General features: G+C 41.8%; 1 protein-coding gene across 1 annotated transcript in view; it reads right to left on the bottom strand.

The window, feature by feature from the left end:
- The window catches only part of SYNJ2BP (synaptojanin 2 binding protein), a 38,241-nt gene that overhangs the window by 30,632 nt on the left and 476 nt on the right, over positions 1-7,133 (bottom strand). The window lies entirely within an intron of this gene.

Here is a 7,133-nt window from a genome sequence, read left to right as displayed (position 1 = left end):
CTCTCTCTCTGCCCACAAACCCCCCCCCCCGAAATAAATAAGTATCTAAAAAATTTATAAAAAAAGAAAAAGCAGAAATATATAGAAGGGAAAGCCCAATGCCCTTAAAATTCCTATGACACAGGTTACCCTGCCTTTCTTTATCCCGTGAAAGTCTATTCTCCACACAGCAGTGGTAATGGCAGGCCCCATTTAAGCACTTTAAATGAACTGAGTTGTCTTTTGGTAAGATGCTTAAACGGTGCCTGGTACAAAACCTACAATATGAAAGTATAAAACAAACAAATCCATTTAATTCTCACAACGCTAGGAGTAGGTTCGATTCATACTCTCATTTAAGGAAACGGAGGCAGAGGGAAGTGCAGTAACTTGCCCAAGGTCACACAGGCAAGAGCATTCTGCCTCTTTCTCACTACGCTCTGCTGCTCACTGCAATTGTATTAAAATACAATTCTCTTCTGTATCCATAGTATCTACCAAAAAACTTGCCCTCTAGTCGCTGTTCAATAAATACCCGTGGACTGACAGAATGAACGAGTGCTCCAAATGCGTGGCTCGACAAATGAAATGACTAGGCATCTTTTCGCTCAGGACCGTTTTATTCCCTGCAGAAACTCTCTGGGGCAAAGATGAAATACATCACTTGTCATTTGCTACCTCTTCCGAAAGACATGAATACACGCTGACCAACAAGCAAGACAAAGAGGGAAAATCTTTAACATTGAGGGAACAGAAAGGCGGTGCAACAGCCCAAAACTCTGTTGTGCCCACGGCCAGCCCTTCCCTGTCACAGCGCTCCATCTGGGGGTGCAACAGAGAACATGGCCCACCAAAGCAGCTCCAGGGAGCCCCTGCCCAGATGCACACCTGGGCCTCTTTATCGCTCTGTAAAAGAAGATTCAAACTGAAGCACTGCCAAGAAAATCACTCCAAACAGAGCGAAAAGGATATTGCGGAAGTAGGTCCCACACACCACTCCCGTTTCAGTTTGCAGAACACAACAAACTTTTGTGACTTTTGCCAAATGGACGCATCCTTCCGCTTGGGACTGAAATAGAGATAACGTAACACCTGTTAGTTAAATAGCCAATCCTGCTCTAGAGAATCAGTTCAAACTCTGCCAGCACCATTATGATTTTCTCAAAACAAGTTATGTCACCTTGTGGTTTTCACCTTTATAAGCCTGTACTCCCGGCTCCCAATTCAGGGCACAGGTGACCCTGTCTCCCAGTGAAACCCCAGATCAACACTTTTGTTACTTTACAGCCTTGTCTTCTTGAATGACAGCTCCTCGACTTCTCTCTGAAATACCTACGTAGGCGCCTTTAGTCTCTCATTCGGGGTCAGCTTTTGTTCAAACACGAAATAAATGTATACGCCATGTCTTTACTGGATCATGTCTCCATGTGCTCCTTGCTTTCGAAACATTTCAATCTCCTCATTTCTTGCCTTATATGACAATCTGTGCCCTCCCCCACTACTGTCTTTTTGACTTGCTCCAACTCTACTGCTTCTTACCCAAAATATGGTAATCTGTGTACTGTAGTAGGCATGAATACACCACAGTTTTGTACAAGGGGAGAATGATATTATCTACTATGTTTGTTTGCATGAGGTTGAGAGCCTGGAATTTTTTTTATTGCTATTTTTATTTTAGACATAGAGAACATATGCAAGCAGGGGAGGGAGCAAAGGGAGAGACAGTATCTTAAGCAGCCTCCACGCTCAGCACGGAGCCTGATGGGGCTCAATCCCACAATCCTGGGATTGTGACTTGAACCAAAATCAAGTGTTGGATGCTCAAGTGACTGAGCTACCAGGGCACCCCAGAGCCTGGATTTTTAAGTCACACAGACCCAAATCCAATTCTTTTTTTTTTTTTTTTACAAATAGTTTATTGTCAGGTTGGTTTCCATATAACACCCAGTGCTCATCCCCACAAATGCCCTCCTCCATGCCCATCTCCCCCTCCCTCCCCCACACCCATGAGTCCTCAGTTTGCTCTCAGCATTTAAGAGTCTCTCATGTTTGCCTCTCTCCCTTTCCCCCCTTCTTCTCCCCCATGGTCCTCCGTTAAGTTCCTCCCAATCCTCCTATACGTGCAAACATGTGATATTTGTCCTTCTCTGCCTGACTTATTTCAATCAGCAAAACACCCACAAGGTCCATCCATGTTGCTACACATGGCCAGATTTCATTCTTTCTCATTGCCATGTAGTATTCCATTGTATAGATAAACCACATCTTGATCCATTCGTCCGCTGATGGACACTTAGGCTCTTTCCATGTTTTGGCTATTGTTGAGAGTGCTGCTGTGAACATTGGGGTGCATGTGCTCCTATGCATCAGCACTCCTGTATCCTTTGGGTAAATTCCTAGCAGTGCTATTGCTGGGTCATAGGGGAGTTCTATTGTTAGTTTCCTGAGGAACCTCCACACTGTTTTCCAGAGGGGCTGCACCAGTTTACATTCCCACCAACAGTGTAGGAGGGTGCCCGTTTCTCCACTTCCTCGCCAACATCTAGAGTTCTCTGATTTGCTCATTTCAGCCATTCTGACTGGCTTGAGGTGGTATCTCAGTGTGGTTTTGACCAAATCCAATTCTTAACTCTACCCCTTAAAGAACTCTGTGACATAAGAGTCAAGGTTTTCTCATTTATAAAATGGGATAATAACCATTTCATCTACTCCTTGTTGGGAGTGCATAAGACAAAGTGTTTAGTGTGGCAATATATGACAAGCGCTCAATAAATGGTATATGACATTCATTACAAGGGGGCAGCTAGCCTATATAAAGCTTCCTGGAGGAGGTGACTCTTGAAGTCAGTCTTAACCAATGAACAGGAAGGGGAAGGAGTCAAGATGGAACCTTAGAGAAAGGTTAAGTTTCCACACCAGCATTAAGAACTTGTCATAATCCAGTCTCTCACTACCTCAGCAGCCTCATCTCCTTAACCCTCCTAAATAAACTCTCCTTTCAATCCAGGCCAGTATACTAACTGACCTCAGAATATACTTAAATAATCTTATTTTTTCTATTAATGCTTAGGCCATACCTTCCCAAGCCTGGCACTAGTCTACAGACTGTCTGTAAGACCAACATAAGTTCCACCTTCTTGTAATTGATCAGTCTGGACCTTATCAATGGCTCCAATCTTTGAACTTTTCCAGGACAAGTTCCTCAGCACATTTCCTTTGTCCTCTGATAACATACATGTTCATCATAGTCCTTAACCATCCTTTACACTTATTTAATTTTTCACAAGTGAATGTAATGTCTTCATTGGGATGCATATTCCATGAGGGTAAGACTTCATGTAAGCCAGAGAAAACAGGGCAGAGATAGAGTAGTTTAGTCTCAGATCTATTTGGTACATGAATGAACAGATCAGTAACAGCCTCAGGGTCAAACGCAAAGCACATGACCAGTCTGTAGAGACTTAAGTGCTTGGGTTTAACAGGATTTCTTGGTTTTAGTTCTTACCTTGATATGCCCTCAGCTCTGTCAACAGCAAACTATAAAAACTTTCCACTGTGGGTTGTGCTAGTCACTTAAAACGCCTCAAATCCTTAACATATGATATAACCAAATAAAAGTCAAGAGAAAGACTGGCAGTCAACTCCTTAGACATGGCTACTATATTGGAAGGTAGTAGACGGAATAGCAGAAGCAAAAGATCTAGGTTAAACTTACTGGCTTTAGAACTTGGGCAAATCCTTAACCTCTCCAAGAGATAATTTCTTTATCTAATAATATGGATTAATCACTTACCACCCAGGGTTGCTGTGAAGATTAAATGAGTTAACATATAAAGCAACTAACAGTGCCAGAAATATAATCCCTCTGTGACTATTCATTATTAAAACATTATACCAACCCATCATCCTCTGCAAAAAAAAGGTAGAAAAATAGAGATTCTCTTCCTTCTTTAAAGATAATATTTCAACAACGTGCTGAAACCTATTGAGGCATCAGTGCCAAGCAAGGAATACTAACCCTAACACTCGGTGAGCAATAGAGTTGTCTTTATGGCTAATCTCTACCTGTTACAGTAGGGGAAAAAGCTAGATTAGATCCTTGTGATACTTCTTACAGTAACCGCATCTTTTCAAACTTAAAAACTCTTAATGTGACAAAGGAAAACGTGGGAGGCTTAGAGACTATTACTGAGATGAACTCCCACCGAAAGGAAAAAGATCAATAGTGTTCCATAAAGGATAAAGGTGAACTCTTCAAACCTTTGAAGGTACTGAAAATTGGGGCCACTGCCTTTACAATTCTTCAGATCACCCACTTTAGTCCAAAATGGCAGGTTTTATACTATCAAATAACATGTGGAATGGGCCCCAAAAACCCATAAACTCTTAGAAGTGGAAGAAACCTCTAAGGTCATCCAGCCAAGCCTTTCCTCACCCAGGTGAGGAGGAAGGAATAGGAGAGATGCTGAGCTACATGCCAAACTTCACTTTGCCTCCCCAGATATGCACTTGTCACAATTTCCCCAAGACTTCATTCTTTCCCCTGCAGTACACACAACCACACAGAATAGGTTCATCTGCCTTCCGAAATGGGCCCAAACACTGAAAATATCCAAGACTCTCGCCCTTGACAGAACACCGGCCCCAAAATGCAGACTATACATTTTTGCTGTTACTTGATTAAACCATCAGGTCTCTGCATAGGAGGTTGTATGTAAGGAGTGACAACGTTGCCTACAAACAGAAATGCAGATTTAGAACTGGAGGCTTTTCCTATTTCTTTTCCAGAAGGAAAGGGCTCCTCTATGTGACTACCAAAGTTACTGGAAGTTTCTAGTGGAGATAAGGGACTTCTTCCCCATGTATCTTCATGACGACACAGTGGAAGAAAAGCTGAGGCTTCTTAGAAGTACAGGATGCCAGGTAACTAGCTCTGAGAGGTGATATATAGACACGTGAAACATTCTCTTGTTAACCGAAGCAACCAAACTTCAAATGACTGTCTTTGGCCCAGTTCCATCCTAAATTTGTGGCTCTATTCTCCTAAACACTTACATTTATCAACTTACATGAGTAAGACACGAAAATGCTTAGGAAAATTAAAGTCACTCAGTGAATAAATATTCATTGTGAGTAAAGGCACATCTACTATAGAAATGAACCCCCTCGTGACAGAAATATATTAGCTAGATATAATTATTCTTCCAAATTAGTCCTTGGAAGCTTGTCCTAACTCCAGTGATTCGGAAAAAAGGCAACACCAGGAACCACAGGTTTGCAAGATTAACAGGGTCAGGGATTTTAGCGGCTGGGGAGGTGAACATTAGTCAACCCTGCTATGCAAACACCAAAAAAGCTGAAGTGATATTACACTGAACTTAAAAAAAATTTAGTGAGTTCTGCTCTGCTATAGTCAGAAGACCCTGGAAAGCCTGTGGATGCCACAGCAAAAGGACTATGTCAAAGCGCGTTAAGGTCTTAAGCAAGAGACAAGAATTAAATCCAAATCACATCGAGATGGCTAATATCACAACTAGGGATATTTAGGCTATAGAGGAAAGAGACAAAACAGGAGCAGAACAACTAGATATCTTTAAATACTTGAAGGACAAGCAGGAAAAGAACTAGCATGGTACTAAGCAGCCCCAGGAACAAGTACCAATGGATGAAAAGTTACAGGGAAGCAGGTTTTGGCTCAAAAACACTTTTCCATGTAGCCTCAAAAGTCACTAAATATTAAGAGTGAGAGAAGGAGAAATTTACATAAAGTAGGATAAGTGAATCTAAAGGACTGAGCGCACTGTATGTGCATTCAACAAAAGTTTAGGAGCTCATATGAAGCATGACACTAACATGCAGATTAGAATGAATTATGTTTCCATAAGTCGACTTCCAATCTTCTATAACAAGAAAAAAAATAAAGCATGGATGATTCAGAAAACCACATTTTACAATAATCTGTAAGTGGTGGTCAAGATATTGCAAAATTCCACATGAGAAATGACGATGGGCTGTTCTAGGTGGTGGTGAATGGAAAGGGGTGAAGATTTACAGAAACATTTCAGATTCATAGCTCACACTACTTGATGACTTACTGGAGACTCTTCAAATAACAGTCTTTGGCAGGTTTTACTGTGCTAATCTAGCTATTCATTTATTAACAGTAACAACGAGAGTAGCAAACACTTCTTACTCGGTGTCAGGCAAGGTTCTGAAAGTTTTACATAGACTAACTCATTTCATTCTCATAACCCTAGGAAGTATATTCTGTTATGGGGCATCTAGGTGGTTCTGTTGGTTAAACCTGGACTTTGGCTCAGGTCATGATCTTGCAGTTCATGAATTCCAGCCCAGCATCAGGCTCTGTGTTGACAGCTCAGAGCCTGGAGCCTGCTTCGGATTCTGTGACTCCCTCTCTCTCTGCTCTTCCCCAACTTGCGTTCTGTCTCTCAAAAGATAAATTAATGTTAAAAGAAAAGAAAAGAAAAGAAATGAAATGAAGTATATTCTATTATCCTGCACATTTTATTCATGAGAAACTAAGGCTTAGCTTACATCAGTAAAGTTAGTCAGCCAACCAATATCAAAGATCCAGGAAGAGGTTAGATCCGGGTGGATCTACCTAATCCCAAAGCTAAAGCTCTTAATCGACCCACTAGACAACTGTAAAGGGGAGGTAACAAAACGTAAGGTATTGTAGTAGTGTGAAGAGCCCAGTGAAGAGCGCTAGGGGAAAAGACGGAGTTTGATGGGGGAGTAACGACGGACGGCAAAGTGAGGATTTAGCAGTATCAGAATCACTAACGTGCTTGCTTAAAAAAAAAAGAAAGAAAGAAAGTAAAAACCTTCATTGAATCCAAATTCCTAGAGATGGGACCTAGGAGTTAACTTTTTTTTTTTTTAAAGGAAACCCGAAAAACCTCGGGTAATTTTGAGGGGCAACCAGGTTTGAAAAGTACGGTTTCTTTCCGCTTTAGCATTCCAGCTGACACGCAAAATGAACTTCCCAAAAATGGAAGGAAGGAGGGAGGGGTTCTAGTACCAAGAAAACGGCTCTGCATTTACAGTCAACGCCGCTTACGCTCCCCTTTTTACTAAACAGTCTGTCACGGGCACAGCAATAAAGTAAGCATGGGGCGGGGGGGGGGGGGGGG

The sequence above is a fragment of the Crocuta crocuta genome, unplaced genomic scaffold (genome assembly GCF_008692635.1).
Source record: "Crocuta crocuta isolate KB4526 unplaced genomic scaffold, BGI_CrCroc_1.0 scaffold55, whole genome shotgun sequence".
Taxonomy (NCBI): domain Eukaryota; kingdom Metazoa; phylum Chordata; class Mammalia; order Carnivora; family Hyaenidae; genus Crocuta; species Crocuta crocuta.
Note: the sequence above shows the minus strand (reverse complement) of the source record. Positions and strands in the feature narration are given on the sequence as shown.